General features: G+C 33.3%; 1 protein-coding gene across 4 annotated transcripts in view; it reads left to right on the top strand.

Moving 5' to 3' along the window:
- Sema3a (semaphorin 3A) overlaps window positions 1–27453 on the top strand; it is a 459630-nt gene that overhangs the window by 192783 nt on the left and 239394 nt on the right. The window contains exon 1 of one of the 4 annotated variants that reach the window (XM_047562549.1): window positions 18818–18889. The exons of the other annotated variants lie outside the window; for them this stretch is intronic. The gene's annotated coding sequence lies outside the window, so the exon portion shown is untranslated. Of the gene's footprint in view, window positions 1–18817; window positions 18890–27453 lie in introns of those variants that run through there. 4 annotated transcript variants of the gene reach the window in all.

Consider the following 27453-nt stretch of genomic DNA (forward strand, 5'->3'; position numbering starts at 1 on the left):
GCTTTACCCACCAAACAAAATTTTACATCTTGTTACTTTGAAGGAAATGTACTGAGAATTAACTATTCTGATTTCATATTTATTGAGGTACTGTTATAAAATATACACTATTTCATCAATAGATTCTTACAGTCTTTTCAATAGAAACATGTAGTAGTAATTTAAAATCCATTTTACTAATGAGATCAGTGTTTAGGGAGACTAAATGAATTGCTTAAAGTGTAATAAGGGCACCAGTCATGGATCAAATTTTGCTGAATTTGTTCTAAATTTGCTGAGCTTGATAGTACATTAGAACATAAAATATTTGTAATAACAGAAGGAGGGTTGGAATGAACAGTGCCAGATTGTAATCAAATTAAAATAAGCACAGCTTTTAAAAATTAAATTAAGCTTGGGTTGTAGCTCAGTGGTAGAGTGCTTGCCTAACATGCATGAGGCCCTAGGTTCAATCCCAGCACCACAGTGAATAAATAAATAAATTTAATTCAGTTGTGGAAGTAACTAATATTTAAAAATTTTACCATGTTATTTGCAAAATAATTAATCCATTCTAAAATTGATTTATTAAGTACTACTGTGCTATGGTTTTTAATTCAAGACATACATATGATTGAATGAATTCACCAAGATTTAATTAATAGACTATTTAAAGAAAAATTTGTAATTAACATAATAACTATTAAATGCAATATAAGAAAGTGTTTTTTTTTTAAACAAATATATATGAAACACTGTAGAAGTACAGATTGAGGAGACAGCAAGTGATTTCACAAAAAAGAAACATGAAAGGGATAAAAAGGACTTTCCCTCTATGTAATGAGAAGAGTTAGAGATGACATGTTCAATGAAGATAAGCATTGTGTGTTTCTTTTTCTCTGCTATACCCTAGTACCTACTAGCCTTATCTAGTTTAGCGTGGACACTTAGTAATTATTGAATAATCAAATAAATGAAAGATAAATGTAGGGTAAATATCAAATGGCATTATATAGCTGAGATTTAGGGCATGGAATGAGGAAAGATAGAAGGTCAGTGTGGGAAGATTAAATGAGGCATATAGTGAATACTTTCTCTGCCATTTTACATAGGATATTTTTCTTTGGTCTTGAGCAGCACCATCCAATGAAAATATAATGTGAACCATACAAGTAATTTAAAAATTTCAGAACTTACATTAAAATTATTAACACATCCATATTCTATGCTAAATGTAATTTATGTTAGAAATTATTTCAACATGTAATCAATATTAAAATTATTCATGAAATATTGTACATTCTTTTTGGTAGTAAGTCTTCAAAACCTGTGCATTTTGCTTTTAAAGTGATCCTTGACTTATCATAGTAATTAAATGATTTATGAAGTAAATTAAACAGCTAATATTATGTTCACACTGGTACCTTTATTTTCTCCTAATGTCAGATTGTTTTTTGTCATTAATATTGGTAATATGGAGTAAGAACTGAAGTTATACAAATGGAAGAAAATATATATTATCTATGACTGTAGTGAATTTATGTTATTTTACATCTTTATATTTCCCAGTACTAATTAATTCTCACAAAATCAAGTCTATTAAAATTATTGCAAATACATTTTTGCAAGCATAAGGAAACAAAAAAGTGACAGAAATCACCCTTTTAATACATTATAGAAAGTCTCTCTCAGTCTGAATTATAGGTAAAATGATGATACCAGATATACTAGGGTAGGGTTGAAACCTGTAAAATAACCAAAGCATCTACTTGAATGGGAGGTTTACCTCAAGTATATTTAGTATTTTAAGATATTATCTAACAATAAGAATAATATAAGGTTGTTATAACTAATATGACATTTTAAATATTTTTATTTAATCTACTTTGCTAGGCATTTCCTCTATTCAGGTTTGTAAGGGGAGTTTTGATTTACATAATTTGTCTCAATATAATTGTTAATAGCATTGACTTTTGCTCTCAAAAAGAGGCCTTGTTTGGAAGATAAATCATTTGGTCTCTGTGCTTATCACATGCCCTTAAAGCTTATGTTTCAGATGTTTTACATATAACGCACAAGTACAGTAAACAGACCATATACATACTTCTAAGTGGAGGCACATCTATTCTGGTAGTTTAATCTGCCATTGTTTTGTTTGGGAGATCACACAGTGAGGACTTGACTTGCTAGAAGCTGGAATGTTTCCCAGCTTCACTCTTGGCCATGCTTAATTGTTCCCGAAACCCCTTTCAGGCTGGGAATACGTGTTCCCTCTCAGACTGATGCAAAGTGACAGTCTAAGCAGAACTGTGTACTTTTCTCTATTCTCTTTCCTCTCTTTACTCCCTTAATTGTGGGAAGAGGGGGAAGTAATTGTTAGGAATTTCAGAGGCCTTTCCTGCATAGCAGATTGTTTACTGACAGAAGGAAAAGCAGAATCAACAGGAGGCAGTAACTTAACCAAGTCAAGAGTGGCCTGCAACACTTTAAAGGCAAGTTTGCAAACTACACAGTGGATCATCCACCTGTGAATTTCTTTGGATAAGTTAAATTTATTCTGGAAAGATATTTTTATGTTTAAAACAGTAAAAAGCAAAAGACAAAATTTAAATGGTTAAAAATGTGCCCTACTGCAAATAGTTGGATATTTATATCATCTCTGAAAATCTTTTTGGAGCTCTAAAAGTCTATATTAAGAAAACAAAACTTCATAGATGTATTTTTCCAGTCCATGTCAATATAGTAATATTTTTAATTTAAACTGAAGAGAATAGGATAACAAACTTTGGAGAATTCACTATGAAATTGAAGTGACCCATAGAATGACATGGGCCAGGCATTTAGGGAAGGGACCCGGTGAACCAGCAATTAATGACCTTGAAATGTGATCATAACAGAAACATAAGATTATCTGTTAAACATGACTGTCACAGTGAAGAAAAAAATGGAACAAAACAGAGATCCTAGAAAAATTAAGCAGCTATTTGTCAGGGAATGTAAAAAACTGAAACTGCACATATGTACATTGTAATATAGAATGTCCAATCACATGCAATTGCTCATTCAGCATTTCCAGCAATACCTACAAGTATTTTAGTATTTCATATAATGATGGTTTCAAGGGGGACAATCTTTCTCAAAATGTGTTCCTTGGAAGGCTAGCTCTTCCAATATGCCTTCGGGGAAATGTTCACATTTAAGAAAGTGTGGGAAAACTTGTCTACTAGATTATTGTCCTAAAATTCACTTTGCACAAATATTTAATATTCTTAGAGTTACTTGCAGTGACTAAAGTAGTTATTTAACTGATTATTCTGCTATTACTTAAGCTTGTTAAATTACAGAGTCTTTAGATTGAGTGAAATATATTGATATTGCAGGATACTCAGGTCCCACAGAAAACATTCTGGGAATTGCTGGGCTAAGGAATGTTGTCATTCTACTACTGTTCCTAACATGCTGTTGCACTTGACATGAATACCTAAGTTTAAAGAAAATCATAGATAGTTTTGGACAAATATTTCAAAATATTTTAGGTGACTTTAGATTTTCATGCTTGATTCTTCAAGCTTTCATTTGTCTGAAAAGGCAATGTTATTTTTATGTTTATATTATATATCAGCAAAAGACCTGGCTGACAAGGAACCTGACCAATAATTTAAAAATATCCTTGCATATAAAATGTGTGATTCTGTAAAATTAGGATGTACAATAAGCTGTATATCTTTGAGAGAAGATAGATACACTTTGAGAAGTATAAAGTAGAAAATAACTCTTGTTGCTATTTGAATAATATACCATTGGAAAATAATTGCATTTACATTTTAACTCATGATTATTATTTATTTCTTATGCTGGAAAAAAAAAAGAAGCTGAGTTGGAAAAACAGAAAATTCCCTAAAGAATTGCTTGTTGGTGCCTAGGGATCAAATAGTATAGTTTTCCAGATGCTCAGAGATAATGGTGTAATCTGACCTGCCTGTATGAAGGCTAACTTAGTGGAAGTGTGGGAAAATATCTTTTAGTCCTGGCCTTAATAATCTAGTCTCATTTACAATTAATATGAATGATGCAACTTAAAGAATAAAATAAAACCAAAAGGATGGGTGAAATAAAGTGATAATTAAAGATGTCCTAAGATATTACTATTAATACAATGTTATCTTGTTGCCTAGTTGTTCAGAACCAAGTTTTTTTGTGTAAGATCTCTTAACATATTTGAACATAATAATAAATATTTTTCTATTACTTTATTATTGTTATTAGTCAATTGAATCATATATATTATTAACAGCAATGGATGTGAATGGCCCATTATATAATAATAAACAATTAAACAATAATTGGGTCAATAAAATGGCAGAGGCAAGCATCTGGAAGTAGTGTCCATAATGGTCACCAAAACAAAAAGGAGTCCCAGTTCCATCAAATCTGCAACAGGTGCATTTGAAATTTCCACAGTTGCAAATATGTCTTGCTTTCATTTTAGATTCCAAATTTTATTGCTTTCCAGTCTTTTTCTGTGATTAATTGCAATGTCCCTGTTGTTATAATCTATGGTATTGTTTTCATCAAATTGTTTCAGTTATTTCAATCATTCATGACATCAGTTACCCAAGATGTGCCAGAAAGAGTGCCAGATACTCTGAACATGTCTGTCAATATAGCAGACATGGTTTCTGCCTTGAATCTGGTAAGAAAGATGAACAATGATGAGTTAATAGACAACATAATTGCATATACTTTTTGAAAGGAGTGCTATGAAGTATAACATACTATTATCTCACAACAAAAACAAAGGTTGAATTAGGAAAAAACATATTATGATAATCATTATTTTTACATTTTTGGTAGTGTGTATTCCTAAATTTCTGAGGGTGATTTTTCTGCCTGGATATCAGTAGGGCATGACCTTTGAAGAGTGCTGACAGATTTATGCCCACTCTGCTAATCTCTCCTGCATCTTCAATGGTTAAGGTTAAAGAGGGGAATCATGGTTGAAGAATAAAGGACCTCAAGTGACTTATTTCAGTTTGTGATAATTGTGTTTGTTTGGACCTCCTCAAGTATCCAAATTACCTGGTCACTGAACTTAATTAGTGAGGAACCAGGTAAAATGGCTCTATGAGGCTGACACCCCAGTTTTCTCTTATTTACACTTATGGTTCTATTAAAAATGCAGTGGATATAATTGTTAAGAAATCAGAATTGTGGTTTCTGGAAGGCTGTTTTGATTGAAGTTGAAAACTGTTAAGTTCTTCTGCTTTGTGGGCCTGTTGTTTTAATAGCTTTAAGTATGTATATGTGTGTCTTTGAAATTGGCATATTTCAGAGGAGGTAGCTGAAAAATAGAGAGAGGAAAATGGAAATCAGGCTAAGATTGGGAAGAAAGATGATGCTGTCCACAATATGCAGTCCCTATATAATTCTTAAGAAATTTGATGATTTTTAAATTTGCCCCACAAGAGTAAAGTGCATCAGAAATATGAATTGACAATGAAAAAATTAAACTGGGTACCATTCAACTGAAAAAATTCCCAACCTAGTCAGTAGGTGAACCAGGTAATTTAATCAGGTAGATTAATCTACCTGAAAGTTCCAGCTTTGACAAATTGAGCTGTTGATACAACTTGTGAAACACAGTATTTGCCTATAAATTATTTTTATATATTATAAACATTTTTGTTAGTATATTATTTTGAAATTTAATATTTGCCACTGCTTTCTTATTCCCTTCATAAAGACCTCTTAATCCTAATGGGTCTCTGAGATTTACTAAACAAGAAAGCAAACCAAACAAATAATAGATGTACATATAAGAAGAGAGATACATGGCCCAAGGCCAATAAACAGCAAACCTAAAAAACATGCAGAGCTATTTAAATTTGCTGGAAGTAACTGGGGAAGTAGGATTTATTCTCAATTTTGTCATCTTCTATTGATTCCACCCCTTCACTTGTATCCTCTTGCAGAGCAGGTCAAATAAAGGTCTGTGGTGTGGAATATGCTGCAGATCTTCTGTAAGGCATACAGATGTTTGCACTTGGCTCACAGGTGTTTCAGTTTTTATTTTCCATCATGCCAAGAGCAAATTTTTAGAGGAAAATAATTTACACAAATTCCTCTACCTGGCTCACAAAATTAAGCCCACCCAGGCTGAAAAATAAAGCAAGACTACGTGCACTCCAGCTCCCATGTCCAACCAGACAAGCAGGTAAATCATTTGAGAAGATTTCCAAGCTTAATCCTTTGAAAACTGATCTTACCTCAGGGGAATACCAAATCATATTCTCCATCTGAATATTCCTGCTTTCAACCACACTGGCTCAACAAGTTTTTTAAGGAAAAAATATTCTTTGTTTTAAAATAATATGATTTCATAACAAAGAAAATGCTTGATTTTTATTTTCAGAAGCTAAATTATTTTTCTAATTTTTCTAAATTATTTTTCTCTTTTAAAAATTTATTTTATTATAACTTTGATTGCTGTAATGTATTTATATATTCTATGAAAGGTTTTAAGGAAAAATATGTGTATGCCAAAGACACTAAATATTGTAGCCAAGAGTAACTTGTGCCACAGAGAAAAATAACAATGAAATATGAAACAATCAATATTTTTAAAGAAAATGAAGTTCTGTGTGGAAAGTTGATTGTGTAAAAGTAAATAATGATGGTGATGATGATGATGATGATGATGATGATGCAGTAATGTTTTTCTCCTTAACATTAGACTAAAACAGAGTATGATGCAAAAACAAGATGTTTCACTTGTGAGATAGGTGACCCCTATTTTAATCTGTGCTCTGCTATCAATTAGCTGTTTTATCTTATATAATTCCCCTATCCTTTCTTGATTTAAATTTAATTATCCTTAAAATTAGAGAGTTTGACTGTAATATCTCCTAGGTCCCTGTAAGCTCTAAAATCTCTATAATGCTCAAAGACTAACCTCATACAATTCCCATCTCCATAAATTCATATGTCCCAGTTTTTATCAGGATTCATTTGGATTAATAATATCAGTATTATGGCCAAGGATAAACTAAATTGAAACCACACATCACTTCTTAGATTTTGTTAAAATGTATTTTAAAATTTATCAAGTAAGTAGCATCTTAAGTCCTACAATTTAAAAAATCAGCATACTAGGAACACAGTATTTTAGTGCTGTAGGATGATGAAGATTGCTAAATTATGCAGAATATATGTATGAGATATGAACAGAATGTTTTGTCAATTAACAGATTCAGGCCCTTTATTAATCTAGTTTGATAGAAGAAAGGATAAAGAATTCTGAGGGGGAGAGAGAGAACCAAAGAATAAAAGAACAAAGGAGGGAGGAAGGAAGAATTTAAGGAAGTAAGGAAGACAAGTATATTTCTAATTATACAGCAAAGTCCATTTTGCTAGCAAGAGGAGTAATGAGATTGCTCATTGATCAGCCACATGCATGGGAAGCTAATGAGAACCATTCATTTTCTTTGCACTGTAGTTGCAATTCTCAAGAGTGGTGTGGGTACACTGGAGGGTCATGATTAGTTGGGAGGTGAGTCTCAAGAAATTTGATATTTGTTAAAAGAGCAAACTTTGCAAATGATTTTCTTTAAAGTAAATCAGAACACATTTAGGTTAAGCCTATAATAATAACCCTTTTGCTTCCATTCTGACATTCTATCTAGAGAAGGAAAAAAATGGACAGAGTAATAGAGGGTTGTAAATTGTTCATAACCTTGAGAATGAGTGCTTGTTTAACTGAGGAAGTCAAGGAAACTCTTTGGGGGGAAATTATACAAACCCAACCCAATTTATCCTAAGGAAAAAGGTAAAATACTGGAAAGGACAGGGAAAGAGTTGCCTCAGGTGCAGCTAAAGTAGACTCTGAAATGTTCCATTGAGCCTTTATCTCTCATTTTTACCTGGGCCCATGTAGACTTCACTCTTTACTGCAGACCAAGCTGGAGGTTGAAGGGAAAAGCAAGCTTTCTTGCTCAGCATTCTCTCTCTCTCTCTCTCTCTCTCTCACTCTCTCTCTCTCTCGATTTCTCTCTCTTTCTCCAAGGAAGGAGCCCACGTCACAATGTTTGGTGTCCCTTCCACCTTACAAATTGTCATGGCCATAGGGACAAGGCATGGTATCTACTGTAAACTACAAAGACAACAGTTCCCCCAGCATTAAATGGGATGCTAACAAGAAGGAAGGTTCAGGGGCAGTAGTTCACAACAGAGTTGAATGCATAGAAGCTGTTTGTCTACTTAATTAAATTATTCCCTTCCATAACATTTAAAGAATAGAAATAAAGTACCATAGCTTCATAGCCATCAATTCCATTTTCATAGATGTAATAATACAATTCAAAAAAGCTTTGCATATTTACTTCTCTAAAAATTCAGGTAAGTTACAAATAAAAGTAATTTAAAAGAAATATACCAATTAAGCTGTTAACAGGAGAAATAGAAAAAAGCATTTAAAATTATTTTGTAAAGGAAAAAGATTTGCTTTTTTAAAATTACAACTTGAATTTCATAGCTATATCTAAAAAGCACTTTTGACTTTGTTTCATTAGTCCAAATGTTTAAAGTGTATGTTAAAGAATATTTGGTGATTTTATTAAATAGTTTAGAAATTTATGTCAATACTGAATCATTTCAGCTGTGTTTCTGACTTTATATAGACCTGGTCGCAAAGTTAAAGATTATCTTGTTGTGACATTATATACATTTTAATATATATTAAGAACTTCCAGACAAAAGCATATGTATTTTCAGTTACAGGTATAAATATGCAGATACATATTAGAAAGAAATTCATTTTTAAATGCCAAGGAAGTTTATTTGGTGGGTAAAGTAAGGAACTTAGCTTAATACTATTTACTGAAAAAATTACTCAGTGTCAGGCAAAATTATTAGGTTATGTGAATTAAAAAAAAATAGCAATTCCTACCATCCTACCATCAAGAAGATGGTAATTGTGTATTGATGCACATGCATTTATAGGAAAGATGGACAAAAGTAAGAGAGTCATGAAAACAGTCTTGATAATATACTTAATATTATATAAGTATTTCAAAAGATGGCATCATGTATATACCTTTACTAAAATAGGCAAAATTGATTTAACAGGTGTGTTTATCCAAAACAATGAAACAAAATTAGGGAATATAAAATGACATTCATGAATTTGACTATATTTCACTCATAATCTTTATTTTTCTATAATTATGATAAATAATATATAACTATGTTTTGATAGACATCAATGATTAGGTAATGTTTATATTTAAGAATGTAAATATTCTCAATAAGCTCTGTGTGTAAGAGTCACAAGGTTCCTAAAACATTCTAGCGAGTCCTGTGGTGACCAGACCTCAGCAAATTCATCATTCCTATTTTCTCACTCACCAGCTAAAGCAATTTCCTTCCATGTGTGTGCCAGTTGGCACCTCCAGTTTCTTTTCAATTATGTTTTAAATTTTTATTTTATTACAATTTTAGGTAGTACCACTTTCTGACTAGATGACTCATAAGCTCCCTGTCCCCTTTATACATTCTTCTTAACTCAGGAAATGTGAATTCCCAAAATTTGTCAAAGGATAATGATTTCTTATTGCATGGTTATATGCTCATTCCAAAGCCACCTAATTTTCAGTTGCCCTCTCCTATCCATTCTCACCTGCACTCTACATTGCTGAAACAGCCTATTGTTTTCCATGATACTGCTTAAAAAAATTCTCTAAACTACCACTTTGAGCTATTTAAAGAGAGTTGGCACTAATTTCTTGCTAAATTTTACTTAAGTTCTTTAATCTGGCATTCAAGCAAAATCATCCATCCTAATAATTTTCTATATTGTTTTTCCATATTTATTTTAGATTGCCTACAAATCTCCTGTGCTTGAGGTATATCGTGGGCTTCATCTCAGCAAGACTACTCACATGAGGCAAAGTGGTCTGCACTGTAGGGGATAGAAAGAGGGGGTTTCAGGGATGAGACCTCTTAAATAGAGGCAGCCATGGTGGACATGGTCAAATAAGAACAGTATAGTTCATTCAAAAAAATCTGTTAATGGATCTCAAAATACTCAAAGAGCAGAAAACTGTTAGTGGTTTCAGGTTAAGTAATACTTGACTTCAGGCATCTGACATGTGTAAGGGACCATTCCATTGATTACTGGGCTCCATTCTAGGATTGAATTTAGACCATTATTTCTTTTATTCACAGAAAAATGATACAAGTTAAAGGAAAAATAGTAACTTAAAGAATATGTACTTGAGCTTTGGAATGAGATAGATAATTGGATGTGATTATAAACTCAAAATTTGCTGTATATTAGCCTTCATTCCTGGGTGTATATGGGGCAGGGATCTTTAACTTTCTCTGCTCCAGCTAATGTTTTGAAAACTCAAAACAAAAACAAAAACAAAAACAAACAAACAAAAAAAAACTTAAGTAGATGCCTTGATCTCTGAAATGAGGTACTCAGAGCAGGAAATGGTGTTATTAGTTAGGTTGCTAGGGATCTTGTGAGAATCTGGAAACTAACCAATATTGAGATACTCTGACCCTGGATGATTTAACAGGAAATTGTGACTTGGTGCCTACATTTCCATTTTGGAGCAAAGCAAAGGTAGAAGATGAGGGAGTTTGTCCCAGTGCAAGTTAGCCCTTTGCAGTCTACAAAAGATCTTACAAACCTTCCCTCATCCACCCCTCCAAACACTGGATTTTATATTTTCTAGACATGAATGTGACTCCTTCTCATGAGGAATAATGCTCCAAGGCACTGAAGTTGAGATTGGTTTTGATGAGCATCTCAGATCTGGTTATGACAAGCATCTTAGATCTGGGTACACAATGCATTTTATCTGAACCACATGGATTCACAATTGGGTTAGAAATCTAATGAAAATACGTTATCTTAATATATCTAGTATCCCTGAATTTATTGCTGTCACAGGAGCCAGAGAAAACCACAGGAGTAATTTTTCATATAGAATTTTGGCTCTTCTACAGCCATCTTTAGCCAGAAGCACAATGCATAAATATTCAAGAAAATTAAAAGGAACAGGAGAAAGAATTATCCCCATTGTTGTAGACCCCCCAAGTAGTTTGCTTCAGGTTACTATTTATTTTCCTCAAATATTTACATTCTTTCCTAACCCATTCTGGAATCTTCATGTTGAAATGTCTTAAGTATTCCTTCTATGTGAATAGCTGAAAAGAATTTGTAAACTTGTATTAGCAAGAAGGCAGACTTATGGATATTTAAAATATTCTTCATCTGATTAAGACAAAAAGAAAGGCTGAATAAATACAAGAAATAGAAAAGGTAAAATAATGTCATAATCAGTAGTGAAGGATCAATCATCCATTCCTTAAGACAGCAGTGATAATTCTGTTATAATATATTTACAATTTATATTTAGAAAGAAATTAGCTTATGCTGTTTTACATTGAACAGTTTGAAATCTGCCAGAATAGATTATTGTTTCCATTAATCAACTCATAGTTCTAACACTATAAAGGAAAGATTTGTTAATTGTAGTACAGTTGAGATTGGGATGGATTATTTCCTTTAGGAACAAGAGTCATGATTATGATCATGATGGAATTATCACATTGGTCTATTGTGCTTTCTGTTTAATAAGCACTAGAAAGATGTAAAATAGATCCACTGCTTTGAAATACTATAAAATCCAAAGCAGGTAATAATGAGCATGGAACATTGCTTCCAGATAACTTTTTAAGGTAATGTGTGTGTGTGTGTGTGTGTGTGTGTGTTTGTGTGTGTGTGTGTGTGTATAAGAGAAAGAGAGAGAGAGAGAGAGAATGACAGAGAGACAGAGATAGATATATAGAGAGAGGAAATGGCAAACACATGGCATTGATTATGTGCCAAACATGTTAGAAATGCTTTATATATGTAAACTAATTTAATCCTCACAACAATGCTATGTGTTAGATACTTTTATGAAACTCACTTCATAGACACAGAGGGACATAAAGTATAAAATATCTCCATAGAGGAAACTAAAAGTAGTGCAAAGACAAGCTAAGAAAAAATGCCACATCTTCTATTGCCAACAATAAAATTATAGATTCTAGAAGACCAGGAATCTCTAGCTCTGAGACAAGGACTCCAACCTTGTGTTCTGCACTACTTATAAGATTATCTGAGTGGGAGTAACTTAGACTCTCAGACATCAAGCATTCCTGCCTGCACATATCTGATCTTGGTTCATAAGATTAAACAAGAGCATAAAGTCAAGCACTTATCCACACAAGTCAATGTATTATAGAATTTAAGGATATCTTTAAAAAAAATTGAAGTAGTGGGAAAATATTTACCACAAAGGTTAAGATAAAAAAAATTAAAATTCCATTTGCTAAAATATATAATTGCCACATTTTATTGTTAAAATTATGCTGCATTTAAGAAGACTTATAAATTTATAATCTTATATTAAAAATTATACCTTTTGAAAGATAGCCTCTTCTCCTTCTACATCGTTTTCCTGTCCCCATGGATCATTCATGAAATATCTACTGTCTTCGTGAGCTTGATCCTGACATAGTGAATAAAACCTGGCAGAAGAATCACAAGTTCTTAGTTTACACTTTACAAAATACTCATTGACCTGTAAGACTGTTGAAATTTAAATAGGAAAAAAAGCATTTATTTGTCTACCAAACCATGAGATACTCTATTTAGGACTGGTAAATGAAAATTGGTTTAAGTTTAAATGATTCTACTGACTGTATTTGTTAGGAAGTTGTTTTATTACCCATGTTACTATAAGTAAATGAACAGATACACATACAGTTATGAATGTATATGCATTTAGATTTATTTAATTGTTCCTCCCATGGGAAGTAAGTTAATATAAAAGAGTTACCATCTTTAAATATTGAATGTTTCATTGAATAATACATTAGTATGATTATATATTGAAATATAGCAGCCTAGTGTTGTGGTACATGCCTGTAATCCCAGCAGCTTGGGAGGTTGAGGCACGAAAATGGAGAGTTCAAGCCAGCCTCTGCAACTTGGTGAGGCCCTAAGCAACTCAGTGAGACCCTGTCTCTAAATAAAATATGAAAAATGGGCTGGGGATGTGGCTCAGCAGTTAAGTGCCCCTGGGTTCAATCCCCAGTACCAAAAAAAAAAAAAAAAGAAAAAATAAGAAAAGAAATATAACAATACTAAAGTGTTATGGCTATTAGGCAAAAGATATACTTCTATGGTTTCTCCTTTGATTAAAAAAAAAAACAGTAATTTGATAAAGGTAGAATTAAACTTAGAGATGATCTTCAATATAAGTATTCAAGGTCTTCACTGGTAATGTCAACTACATATAAAAATCCTTTTGCTCCAAAGGGTCCTGCAGACCTGAGGATCTTATCTGAAAAAGAATAATAATATTCATTGTCATGAATGACTGTGAGAATGATAAATAGAATTAGTAGTGTACACCATATAATGCCTAGTACACAGTGTTTATTAAACATGTTGTGACATTATTATGGAGAGAATTTATTTTATTTATCTTTTTCTCCTATGAGACTATTGATATTCTATTATTAAATGTTTCAGTCATTCTCATGTTTTATTCTTTCATTTATTCATTTACTTGTTCACTTAACAAGTACTCACTGCCTACATCTATATGCTATATCTTATTGCCTACCATTCTATTTGTTGCAGATGCAAAGAAGTGTAAGAGAATATCTTTGAAAGAATTAAGCACACAAGGAAGCAACTTAGCAAGTCTTGGTGGTGCTGGCCCTCACAAGGAGCCCTACTCTAGGTCACTGTTTCACTAGAGAACAGCTGCCCTCACGTTAGGACATATTGTACTTCCAAGTATGCTTCTTTCTTTTTCCACTGAACTAATTGCTCAGTTCATTTATAGCTTGTTTAATATCTTCTCATATCTCATTGATGACATCTACATCTTCTCCTAGGCAACATTTGATCTTAGGAAGCAAAGATTCCTTTTCTTTCCCAACACCATAAATATTTCTGTTTTATTTTCTAAAACAAGTACCTGGGATTTATTGTGAGAATGTTAATAATTACTCATTTTCATGCTCTCTTTTGTTTTTTCCTCAGTAGCATATTCAGATCACACTTCCCCAAACCTCTCCTTTGGTCCTCTGCAATCCACACAATCACACACGAATATGTACATCTTACATATGTTTCACCTGAGAAGTCGATCTGGCACAGGGTTAGGGAACCAATTTCCATTCTCAGAATGGATGGTAGAAGGTATAGAGGAGAAACAAAATGTACTTGTCTCCTTGGTTCTAATTTACCCTGGTAATAGTGTAATATTCACATCAAGGACATATGAAACAAATCTCCTTTAAAGATTGTATAAGATATATACAATAGAAGTGTTTTTTTTTTAAATATAGCATCCTAGATAACCTACCCTTTGAAGTATAACCAAAGTGAAGCACTGGTAATCATCATTGACTAATTAAAATTACAATATGAGTTTTTGAATGCTCAAATGTTTTATTTGAATCTTGGATAAAACTAATTCATATGAGAATATGTAAAATATGGGCATCTCAATATTTGAGGTTGTACAAACACATTGGTTTCAATAATAAAAAATAGTTAAAAGATAACCCTATTTCTTTGCCAGAACTTTAGTTTCTTGGTCATAGAAACCAGTTTTGTGCAATAAGGGAAATTTAACAGATGGCAAAGCCACAGCTCAGAAAAGAAAAAAATAATCACCCCTTCTGGTTTAGATAATCCCTAGAGTTTTAGCTTTAGAATAAGACTAGTTTCCTACAGCAATACCTTAGAAAGAAGAGTTCAGTTTTGTGGTTGAAATTTATGACTGGAAACGAGGAGACCTGGGTTATAATTTTGGTTGTGGCATTTACTCATTGTCTCTGGAGCAGTAAAGTAGCACTGATTAATAAATAAATATTGACAGACTGTTTTCAGGGCTCTGTGAAAGCACACGAAGCAAATATTCATTGTCACCAGACATATTTAAATATTATTATTCAACTATCAGATGGCCAAAAGCTGAATCTTAAGAAAGATTATTTTTACTTGCCTGAAAATCTGTGAAATCCTGCAAAACCCAAAGTGATCATTCCAGTGTTTTTTTCTTCATGAGGTTCAGAGAGTAATATTTAAAAGTATAGAATTATCTTCTCAAAATACAGCATATAAATCTTTCTTTGGATTACCATGTCACATCTTCTCTTTCCCTTGAACTTTCACATGGTGGAAAAGAATTTCTCAAGAGTTCAGTGGAAACATCACATTACCAAACATCCGTCTATGAATACCCATCCTGCACAGGAAGTGAGGTGAATTTAATAACAGTCATGTTAAGCAAGGGCAGCATCTGACCTCTGGAAACAGGAGCCTATAATGAGGAGACTGGTTTGAGAGCCAGGGTTCTCATCTACTCCCTGACTGCACAAAGGATCACCCCAAGTAAATGAGGTGCTGGATATGGATCTGTATGCTGAACCGAGGGGAACCAGCCATGTGCTGACCCTGTGTAGGGAAGTGTTGTCAGAAGAAAGGTAGAGATCAAACCTTTGAACACAAGTACAGTGGCCTGCATCTCAAAGCTTGAGGTGATTGTCTTCTCTCACATCAGATAAATCACAGGAGTGTTTGCAATTGCATTTGTGTTATCACAGAAAGGTATGAAATGCAAGAAATGAAATGTCATTCTACTTAATTTGTCTAAAATAGGAAGATAAACTTTATCATATTTCTGCCCATGCTTTTTTCTTTCATTGGTTTATTAAGTTGTTTGAGTCACACCATTCATTCCATTGAGACCATTTTCTTTATATTTTAGCAACTTTGTACCAACTTTTACCACAAATAAGCACACGCAAAACCTGTGCTCTTTGTCTGCACTGCTTTTCAGTTTCATTTAGGGAGAGCCATTGCACACATAGTAGATGAGATGGGGCAGGGAAAACCACAGCAGGCACCATTTAATTTCTAGTGGGAGAGCCTGGTGAGCCCCCAAGAGGAGCCATGTTTCAGAGCAGGTACACATTCTTGTCTTAAAACAAATGACTTGTGTGTTACAGTTTCTTCCTACTTTAAATCTTACCTGTTTGCATTATGTAGAATTCTAAATATATACCAAAGAAAATTAACAGGAATAGAGGGCTGTATTTAACAATGCATTATGGCCCCAGTTTCCTAATTTCCTGGAGAAAGATGTAAGTTTTAAAACAAGTAGCATGGTAAACCAGCTTTACAGTAGATTTGAACTACAGATGGGTTACTTATTGTAAGTTCAAAGAACTCCAGTAGAGACGAAAATAAAATAAATAAATAAATAAAGTGCCCAGCCTGTTTTTGATGAGTGTTTGACATTTATTACTTCCTTTGGCTCCCCCCCCCCCTTAATAAATATCTTGTGTGATTTAGGAGAACCAAGCTTCTAGCTGCTATAGAGTCAGAAATTAAGTTAGTCAGAAAATGATATTCCCTCGTTACCATTTGATTCATGGAAAATGTGGAGACACTTTCTTTTTCCAAATGATTTTTGACAGTTCTCTAAATCCCCTTTTCAACTATCTTAGCTGTCTAGGTCTGGAATACCTATGCTTGGGAAAACTCAGAGGGGGAAAAAAGAAGAGTAACAATGTACTATTTTATGCTTTTAGATTTTGGTTTTTCCAGTTCACACTCCTGCTTCCTCAGAGAAAAGTGATCAGATAGGGAAACTTCAAGAGTTACTGCCATCACCATCAAGTTTCCATTCATAGAAAAAAGTCATTATTGGGTTTAGAATACTTTTCATTTATGTCTTATAAACAAGTTTAAAAATAACACCAAAAAGGGATGTTAACCATATGCCGCCTGGCAGTTTGCAACTAAAGGGGATAAAGTTACCAAAGTTCCCTCAAGCCCTTTGAACTTGAGAGCCAGTGTGCATTTTCCATCTATTGTACACTGATAAACAGTAACCCCTTCATTTCTGTGCTGGCTTGTGCTGTGGGCTCCCTCTGTTCAGCAAACATAGTACATCGTATCATTTTTATTACTGTAGTTAATGAGAATACTTTCAAACAGATGCTTAAGTTCACTAGGCTTTTGTTTTCCTTAATTGCTTTTTTAAAACAATATTTTTACATCAAATAATGATGGAAAATCATGACTTAAAAATATACAAAATACTTCTGAATCTTAGAGTAATAATCAGTTATACTGAATTTTCACAAAGTTTGAAAGATGCATTCATTTCATCACTCGAAGATAAATGAATTAGAGAAAAATCATTACTTTTGGATAATGAGGTATCTTTTACTGGTTATAAGACACAATGCATCTACCTTCTCTTCACAAATTCACATGCTACTTATTGAGTGTTAAATACAGTAATATCATATTCTTCCACCTACTATAACATGTCATTTCATATAAAAGAATACCACATTCATATTTGTCTCCACATTTTGTATGCATTTAAGCAAATATAGAAGCTTCAAGTGTGCATAAGCATACAGAAACTTGAGGGTTATTGCTATCATAACATCTTTGTCATCCCCAACAACCACATCATCTTCAAAAGATTTCAAATGCTAATTGCATATTACATTTTATTCTTGTACTATGGGAAAGGAATATAAATCTCTAGATACCCAATAAATCTGAATTAAGAAGTGATACAAGCAAGATTGTTTCATCTGCCATCACCATAAAGGGGACATTAAAATTTTAAAAGTCTTGCCTATTTTACCAGCTGGCAATTGTTTAAAGGATAGAAAACATCAATGCAATGTTACAGGGTTTCTGTTTTTATTTTTGGAAGTGGTTTTAGTATGGCTACTAATCTATACACCATCTTTCCTTCACTCATTAGCAGCATCAACTCTTGTAATAAAACTGGTGATGAATGTAAGTTTAGGATAAAAATCGTATCAGTTTTGCAGTTACTGGAAATAAGACAAGGACATAGTGAAGATGAACCTCTGAAATTTTCTAGATTAACCAAGGAGAAGGGAAAATGTGGACCTCAGAGATACTCACCAAAGACTATAAATTTGAATAGTTCAGGTTTCAAATTTCTTCTGCATTGCCGTAGAGTGGCAGATGTGTTCCTGTGCATTTGTAGTTAGAATCCTACAATCTTTGCAAGGAGGTTAGGGTTTGGTGTGGAAGGAGTCTGTCAAAAACTTTGCCATTGGGGCAGAGATTCTGGTTCAAATCCTAGGTGGAGATAGGAGTCTGTTTTCCACAATGGTACTTCTTTATGACTCAGTTTGGGCACCTATAAAATGATGGTAGAATAATAGCAAACTCACAGAATGAGTGCAAAGATAATGGAGATAATATTTATGCAGTCATTAAAAGAATACCTTTATTGTGATGGGTGCCTAAAATTAACTTTATTTCTATCTGTTGTGTTATTGTTGATTAATTCATCTTTGAGTCAAGGCCTACCCATGGACAAGGACTCATAGTTATAAACAGATACTAAATGTTCCCAAGTATTTTGCTCCATGTTGATGATCTGTGTTTAGGGTTAAAGCTTCAGAGCCTCATCTTAATTCTTTCTACCTTTCATTGGGACTTCATTCAAACATTGAACTTGACAAAACACACATGATTTCTAGATGAAGTGCCTGCCAAGCTTGACTTGGTTAAAATTTGAAAGTGGCTATTAAAAATAATGCTGTCATGAACCTTTCCTAAGTGTCTTTTGGTACATATGTATACGCCAACAATGGGGTCAAACTATTTATGGAAGCGTGCAAAAATAGACAGAACTAATCCCTGATTAAGAAGTCAGATTAGTAATTACCTGTTTACATGGGCAGGTAATGACTGGGAGAAGGAGGAAGCAAGCTTCTGGGGTCCTGGTGATCTTTGCCATTTTGACTGGGTGGCAGTTACATGGTATGTATATTTTGTAAGGATTTGTCAACTGGCACTTACAGTGTTTGTACTTTATAATTACCATATTATAATTAAGTAGTTACTTAGAATTAAGGATTTTATGAAGTGTATATTTTTTAGAATTCACATTGGAATATTATGGGTCATTTGCCCTTTGATTTCAAATTTCAGGGAAGCCTCTAAACCTCTGTACCTCTTCTTAATTACAAATTTATATACTTTTAGGCTGTGACACTCAGCTCTATCACCCTTTATTATTCTTCCTGCTTCATTTTGCTCATATTCAAATAATTTTCCATATTTTACTGAAGACTTTAGCACCCAACTCAAGTCTTATGTTTCTTTCTTTCTTTTTTTTCTCATCAAAGTCCTATTGAAAAAATAAAATTCCTATTGCTCTCTTGGGAAAATGTAACATCTTTGTTCTTGCACAAATGACATCTTGCCCTTTCAGTTCTTGGTCTGGTCTCCCTATGCCTCAACCTCATATCCCATAGTCACACCTGGGCCTTGTCATTGCTGTGAAGGGTTTTGCATCCAAAATTGAGATGTTCAAATCTATGGCAGTCTCCTTCCTTCCAGTTCTTTCTTTCCATTATGAGTAGAGTAGTTCAGTTCTTTGTCTCATTCACACACTTTAGGAACTTGATGTATTTTCTCAACTGTTAGCCTTTTCTCATTTCTTTATCATGTTCCTTATTTAGCTTACAAATTACTATCCTGTTAATATCTCATTTCTCCACCTCAGTTGGACTTCCTTTGCATATGTTTGCCAAACCCCAATCTTGGATCATTTAAACTAACCTATCATCTCCATTCTCCTACTAGAGCTGCTAGAGAGAATTACAAAACAATGAAAGTTGGTAACACGCCCATTAATGATGACCAGCATTGACCAGTCTTGATCCTGCCTGGTGGTTCTTAGTGTTTTCCAATTCTCTCTGTAGTTATCCACAGCACTCATTTGAAATGTCTTTATCATTTGCACATACAGCTTCCTCCATTCCTCCCTCTCAAAGATTTTTTAGCTTCCTATGGCAATGAAGAAAATAATAACACTTAAATGAAAACTGTCCCAACATTCTGCTAGCAGATGGATAAATATAACAGTTTCATTACTTGTTAAAATTCCTTCTCTGTACAACAGAGGATGTTTTAGTCCTCCTGTTCAACTCGTGTTCTGAACTTCCTTCTCATACTTTCTTGGAGATCTTATACAATCTTATGTTTCTTCCCTCCTGTTTCTTTAACTCTTTTTTCTATAGTAGGTAATCCTTTTGGTCATCTTATGACAATTTTTATTGAAAGCTTCTAACCTACCTTTCCCTCTAACCATACTCACCTTTTGCTTTCTTTCATAAACAGTGAAATATTTATGTATTATGTACAGATATATACATACATGTATCTTCTATAATGCATATATAATATAAACATACATATATTGTACATCTATATCTAATTAAATGTGTCCTGTATAAACATACATAGGTGATTTTTTATTCATTGTATATGTATTTGCATATACATTACATAAGTCTTATATATCTACATACATATATACATATCTCACACACATATTATCTCTACAAAACCAACCACTAAAGTTGCATGTAACCAATAACTAGGTCATTTAATCTAACAGGCATATTGTGACCCTTGTCATACTTTTTGTTCATTTCAACTCTCTTTCTGCCACAATAGAGACTCTGTAAGGACTAGAGCTAGATCTGTCTCATTACTCTTGTATTTCTAAAACCATTGTAGTAGGTACTCAGTCAATATTTTCTGTGTGACTTAATGTTCTAAAACTTCATATAACATTTTATTAGAATTTAAATTTATAAGAGCATTTACTTTTGTATAAAGTATAACTCTGAGTTATTGAAGCATAAAGAAAAGACTCTCAAATTTTTCGAGTCCAATTCTCTCAATTTAATTTAAAGTCACACTTCTAACTATTTAACTTGTGATCTTATGTAATGCAATTTTGTAAATGGATCAGAGAGTAAGTTATGCATTTTATGTTATAGCATACAATATATTTTGATTCTTTACTGTTTATTAGATGCTCTTCATATTTGTGTCACTCTGAATTACTCTTTAGGTGAGAACTTGTTTTCATAATTTATATAAATGGGAAGCTTTAGTTCTCAATGAACAAAAAACGTCCTTCAAACACTAGAAAAATATCTTAAGTAAGCAGTAATTTTTCTGGCAGATTTATAACTAATGAAGGAGTACTTTCAATAATATATCTTATCTGTATAGCCCATTGCAGTATATGTGTTATTGCAGAACCAATATCACATCTGGAAATAAGTCTCATTCCTCCTTGTTATGTTGTGGTTTACCTTTATATGGAGGTTAGTACTCCCCTAGATAGAAGATATGAATTCTAGATATGAATTATTTTTCTTTGATAAATTATAAGTGATGACTTTGATAAATGATTATCAATCCTTTCCCCCATGGCTGGCAAACAAAGTATATGAAGCTACTCTTCAGCAACACCAGAAAATGATTGCCCACCAAGGGTCAGTCAAGTGGTCTAATGTGGATCTTACTCCTCCTACTCAATACTTACCAAAATCTCCCCAGGGAACAGTAACATTGAGTGCAGAGGATTACTTGGAGCATTTCCTTTCCATTCACTCTAGCAGATCCTCACAAGTCTCTTGCCGGATTCAGCTGAATATTCAGAGTTGCATATCATTTTGACTTTTAATAGAAGTATTTTTTTGAATTATAGAATATTATTTTAAAAGTTACATTATTACGTTATGCATTTAATCATGGTTACCTAGCATCAAAGTTCTCAGGACCCTAATTAAAAACTTATCCAGTCTGAATAAGAATACATTCTTTGCAATTGATTTATTTTTATTTTATGGACTCTGAATCCCATTCTTGATTGTATTAATTCTCCTTGTCTAATCAGCAGCTCACAAGACTGGGAAAAGAAGGTCTGGATTTGCCTGTTATTCTTGGCTTAATCGGAAGGAGTTCCTAATTCTTGAGAGAATCCTATAGGTTCAATGACCTAGGAAATCCTATAAGTTTCTCTGAAGACAAAACAAACCACTTTTGCTGCTCAGGGGAAGACCAGTATGTGGTGAAGTTGGATGAGTCACATAATAATAAGTTTTGCGTAAAGAGTGCCTGGCGGTCACTGAATGTCAGCATGGTTTCTGTGGGACATCCTCTCCATGGGTAGACTTTCAAGTAATAAAGAAATACAGTTTTCTTGAGTCAGCTTTCTGGCTCAATGACAGTATCCCTGTCTTCACTTAGCATAGATGTCTTTACTTAAGAATAAATGAGAGCACACTGCTCATGCTGGAGTCGGTTCTTCTGACCATGTGTACTGGCTTTAAGTCCTCCTGTCCACTTGGAAGCAGGCTCTTGGCTCCAGTCATGTAAACCAGCCTCTCCTGGCTTCTAACCTGCTGTTTCTCAGTCAGAAAGTCCAGCCCAGCTGCTCTCCTGATCATTTCCAAAGCACAGCACCTTGGATTAGCAAATGACATTTCTCCCGAAAACCCACACAATATTGGTAGAATTAAAGATAACCAGTAGCACAGAATAAAGAAGTCAATAATGTTATTAAAGCCGTAGACAAGTTGAAATCTAACACACATTTCTTTTGCTACATAAGCGGCTAGGAGACAGGTTATATTTGAACTTATTTACACTGTGAACTTACTTACACTTTTAGAAAAAAGAGTAAGCTCCATGAATTTTATCACTACTATGTCTTCTACATTTATTAAGAATTATTTCATTCCTCAGGAAATTATTAGCATCTTGGAAATGGGCCTTGTTTTTTCAAACTAAATTGACAACAAATGTAGGGATCTGATATTCTATAATGAACAAGTAAGAGTTGATTCCTACTAGATTTTGTAGGAAATGATGAAATCAAAATAAAATTTTTAACTCTGAAATTTTTCCGGCATTATGTATTTTTTAAAAATTTCTTATTGATAGAAGTAACCATTTGGAGACACTTTCTATTACCTTAGACATACTGAACTGTCAACTTACATTGAATTTTGAAAACAGATTAAAATGAAAATGTAAAGTGCCAAGCTTGTTTAGCATTAAAAAAAAAAAAAAAGTTGGCCTATGGCCAAAATATTTTCCTCCCAAATGTCATCTTTAGAACAATTTTTTAAACCCACTGTGATTGCCTCTCCCTCCTCTCAACTCCCAGCAGGCTAAAGCAGACCTCACATAGTCCCACACAGATGCAGACAGAGAAACTGCTCATTATCAATCAACGAACACAAACAAGTTGAAGACTGCTCAGTTCCCCCTGTTAAAGGTAAAGAGCCTTAAAGCCCCCAAAGAGTTTATTATTCTGAGACTGAGATCGTCAAAGTCATTTGATTTTGACTTGAACAGTAGCCACAGAGGTTAAATTGAGGTTAAGTTTCCCAAACAAAATGGAAGCAATTAAACAGTTAAATAATGTTGCTTTTCTTGTTTTAATCCAGAGACCAAAAAAGAATAAAGTATTAACATAACCAAAATTTAAATTTTTTATACCTCTAAGTAACCAAGTGATTCATAGGAAATTAACTTTTATGCTTAATTATATGTTACAGTATCCTATTTTTTTCAATAACAATCACACAAGAATAGTGTGTATGTCTCCAACCAGTAACTAACTATAAAATTTATCTCTTTGTAATAGGATGTCTGAGGACTTCTGAAGTCTATATATTTTTTTATTAAGTAGAAAAACAACATTACTTCTGTTTGATTAAAGTCAATTACAAAGAAAACCAATCACAGAATCAGAAGACCTAGAGATCACTATTCTTCCTTCCTTATAGCAATGTGCAAGCATAATATATTTTATACAAATAAATTTCACATATTATCTCACTTATTTCCTAAAATAATTACATAAAGGAGAGGGAAACAAGTTTGGGGATAAAGAAAAATCAAGAGATTATTTTACTTGCCCAAGAGGACATACTTAATAAGAGCTGGAGTCAGACTTGATTTCTGTGCCAATTCTACCACACTATATGATAAAAGATCTGGAATTATCTTTTTTCCAATGTCATCGAATTTTTAGTTTAATCAATATATTAAGTGGTAGTCTTTAAAGAATAACTTTTTAGCACATATATAAGCAAAAGTACTATTAACTGAATCTTGTGCATCTAAAAATAAAATAACTCACCACCATGGACAATAGGATACCTGGAAGTGTATTGCACCTGCATGTACTGGTGAAAGAAGTTACATATATTGGACTATGACCAACTCAAGATCCTTCTTTTTTATTTTGGTCTTAGTAACTATTCAAAGAATAAACAATCCCAGCCTGAAGTTAATCTAAGATTTTTGTACAAGCAGGTCAATAAAAGAGGAAGGGCGGAGTTGAAGACTGGCTCCTTCAGAGATGCTTTATATTCTATGCCATGTTCAGATATGGTAGCTGGGGTAGTAACATGGTCCCCATGAGGAGTCAGAGGACTGGCATTCACAAGGTGTCAGGGGAGGGCTCTGAGGGCCCCAGAGCTGCACCGTGGCCTGATTTCTAAGATGGCGCCTGGCAGCTTGCCAGACATAGCTGAACTCATATACAAGTTTTAGGAAGTAACTCTGGTTGGCTGTTGTACATGAGGCGATCCTGGTATCTGCCTAGAGACTGTTGTTTGATAGGCTGACTTTCCTGGTAGTCTACTCTCTGATAGGCTGATGTTCTCAATATAAGTCTGAGACTTGTGGAATAAAGCCCTTTTGGTTCCTGTGATCAAGAAGAGCGTACGCGTTGTGATTGTCCCTGCGGGCAGTGGGCGATCATAACAAGGTGCAGAGAATCACTGCATTTCAAACCGAACCCCATAAAATATTGCACATGGTTTGCCAAGGACACAGGCACATCTCCTATTCCATATGAGGTTAGAGCTTGTATCACAGATGTCCAGCCAAATATGGCCTTTCACTGACCCAGATCATGCCACAAGGGAAGAACCAGTCACTCTGAGAAACAGGTTTTCTTTTTTTTTCCCCCTTAAAGTCTTACATTCTCTTCTAGTGGGAACACTGGGCTATTAAAGGTCTTAAGGAACTTTTTGTAGTCTATTCTAGGTGGAGACCTTCCGAAAACACAGTGTGTAATTAAAAGAGAGACATCAAAGAGTGGAGATTTTTTCCTAGGTGGAATGCTTAGAGAAAACCTTTTAGCACTATAAACAATCATTGGCATGCTGTTTATTGAAACACATGTCTGAAAAAATATTTTAACACTTACAGATAACTGGGCTAAAGAATGCAGCTATTTATTGTTGCGCAGAAGAAGTAGAGAAATATTCTAGTGGAAGCTAAACGTACATCTGCTGACTCTCACAAAAGACAAGTGGGTAGTTCATGTGAACTTATTTGCTTGACCACATGCCACAACCTCCAAGGAAAAAGCTACTCTTCCCATGGTTGCCTTTTGCTCTGAAGTATTTGCTTGCTGGGGCATTTGACATGACATACAAGGGGCGCAGACAGTACTTGTGGTTTTTTGTTTGTCAGAATGGTGTGGTCAAGCATTTGAAGTACTTTTAAATTCCATTTTAATAATTTTTTCCTCAGAGGAAATAATAACAGTTATTTTAAAGGAAAGACTAGAAGTTATTTGAAGAGAAAACAGAGAATTGAAGGGAAAACATGAACATGAAAAAATTAGATTATCTGTATTTATTAAGTATTCACTATGTAAGTCATGTACCAGAAAATAGATCACAAATGCCATGTTTTCTTCTTGAAGTAATAAAGTGAAACAGGTAGATAATACGAATAGTTGGTATTTACTTATTTATTTACTTACTTGATGGTAACAAGAAAATTATTACTTCATACTGTCCAACACAAAGCAGAAAATAGTTTGGTGCCTAAGTACCCTCTCCCTGACACTATAAAAGAGCTTAGGTAGTCAGTTCATTCGATGCAATGCCCAAAGTAAATCATGTCTAAAGGATCTTCAAGATGGAATTTAAAAGTAACACATGTTACCTTGTGAACACTGAGCCATCACATCTGCAGTTCCTAAGTTCTTCTAAAACTGTTCCTGCACAGCAGTACTCTCTCTGGACAGTCTACCTGTGGGAATGGGGTAATGGGGAGGTAATCCTGAGTTGTGTGGTTCACAGATTCTTGGTGGCTCATTGAGTTTATTCAAAGAGTTTCAGAAGCAGAAACAGCTATTTGTTATCCATCTTGCAGATAATGTTCTTTCCTTCTTCCTCTGTTGATTGGTCAGTCAAAATATTTTGTTGTAAATATCAGAAATATTGACCACTATTTATTGACTTACCTTATTTTAACCAAAGGTTTTATTTTATTATGCTTCAAATATATAATGTCTTGTTTTCTAATTACAAATGTTATCCATGCCAATTTTTTGATCTGTTAACTACAGAAATAGGAAAAGGAAGTGGGGCTACTTTTTTATATTTTTACTTTTTCCATTGTATAAAATCTAGAAAATCTGATAGATCAGAAGCAAATATGACAATATGTTAATCTTGATGCTGAATAATATATGGGGAAAGCTACAGTTTTATCTGTAAGGTTTAGATACTTATATTTTAATTTGTCAGCTAATAAGACCTAATAAATCTCTAACAGAACCTTAGATATTAAACATGAAAACTCACCTGATAATTAACTACTATCAAAATTTGAGAGTAAGTCTTCATATGCTCAATTTTTAATGTTCAGTCTCATAAATTTTAAATGGATGGTTTTACTTTCCACTAATTTTTCAGAAGCCAAAAATTTGATGTTTTACTTTTTTGTAACCTTTATATTTCACTAAATTTTACCATCAAAAGTACTTCTGATGTCATAACTTAAAATTAAAAACATGATTTATAATCATATCACCTTTTTTATTACGTCTTTTACAATAATTATAAATTCTATTATCATTTATTTTAATCTTTTGTTGTTTTTAAGTACTTACTACAATAAATGGCACTTGGAAAAATAACCGTGTATAAAGCATACTGATAACTTTGTTAAGACTAATTTTTAGAAGTTCAATCTTAGAGTTAAATACATACCAACTTGTCATCCTTTTTGCATATATATGTATCAAATTCTTCTCTAAGAGGTTTCAATTTGTCCTCCTGTGAGAAGATGATGGTAGAGCTTTAATTCATCATATTCTAAACCAAACAGAAAAAATAGAGTTTGATGTTATGCCAATTTAGGAGTTAAAAAAAATAGTTTATTTTATTTGCATTTATTTGACTGCTTTTCAGTTTTTATGTAAAAGAGATAATGTATATATTATTGCTTCTTGATTTTCTTATTCCAGACGTTGTCTTGCAATGAGTTGTGTCTTAGTGTTAGTAATTTGTTTATGCATGAAAAATATTAGTGGTTTTTTTTATACTTGTAGCTAAATAATTTAGTAGTTTGTATTTTCTTGAATTTTATTTTTAGCGTATATGAGTTTAAGATTTTATGTTATCAAATTCTTTTTTGTTTGTTTTTTCAATCATTTATCCACTGCCTTTGTGCTTGGAAATCCTTGTTATTAATTTCCT

The sequence above is a fragment of the Sciurus carolinensis genome, chromosome 8 (genome assembly GCF_902686445.1).
Source record: "Sciurus carolinensis chromosome 8, mSciCar1.2, whole genome shotgun sequence".
NCBI lineage: Eukaryota > Metazoa > Chordata > Mammalia > Rodentia > Sciuridae > Sciurus > Sciurus carolinensis.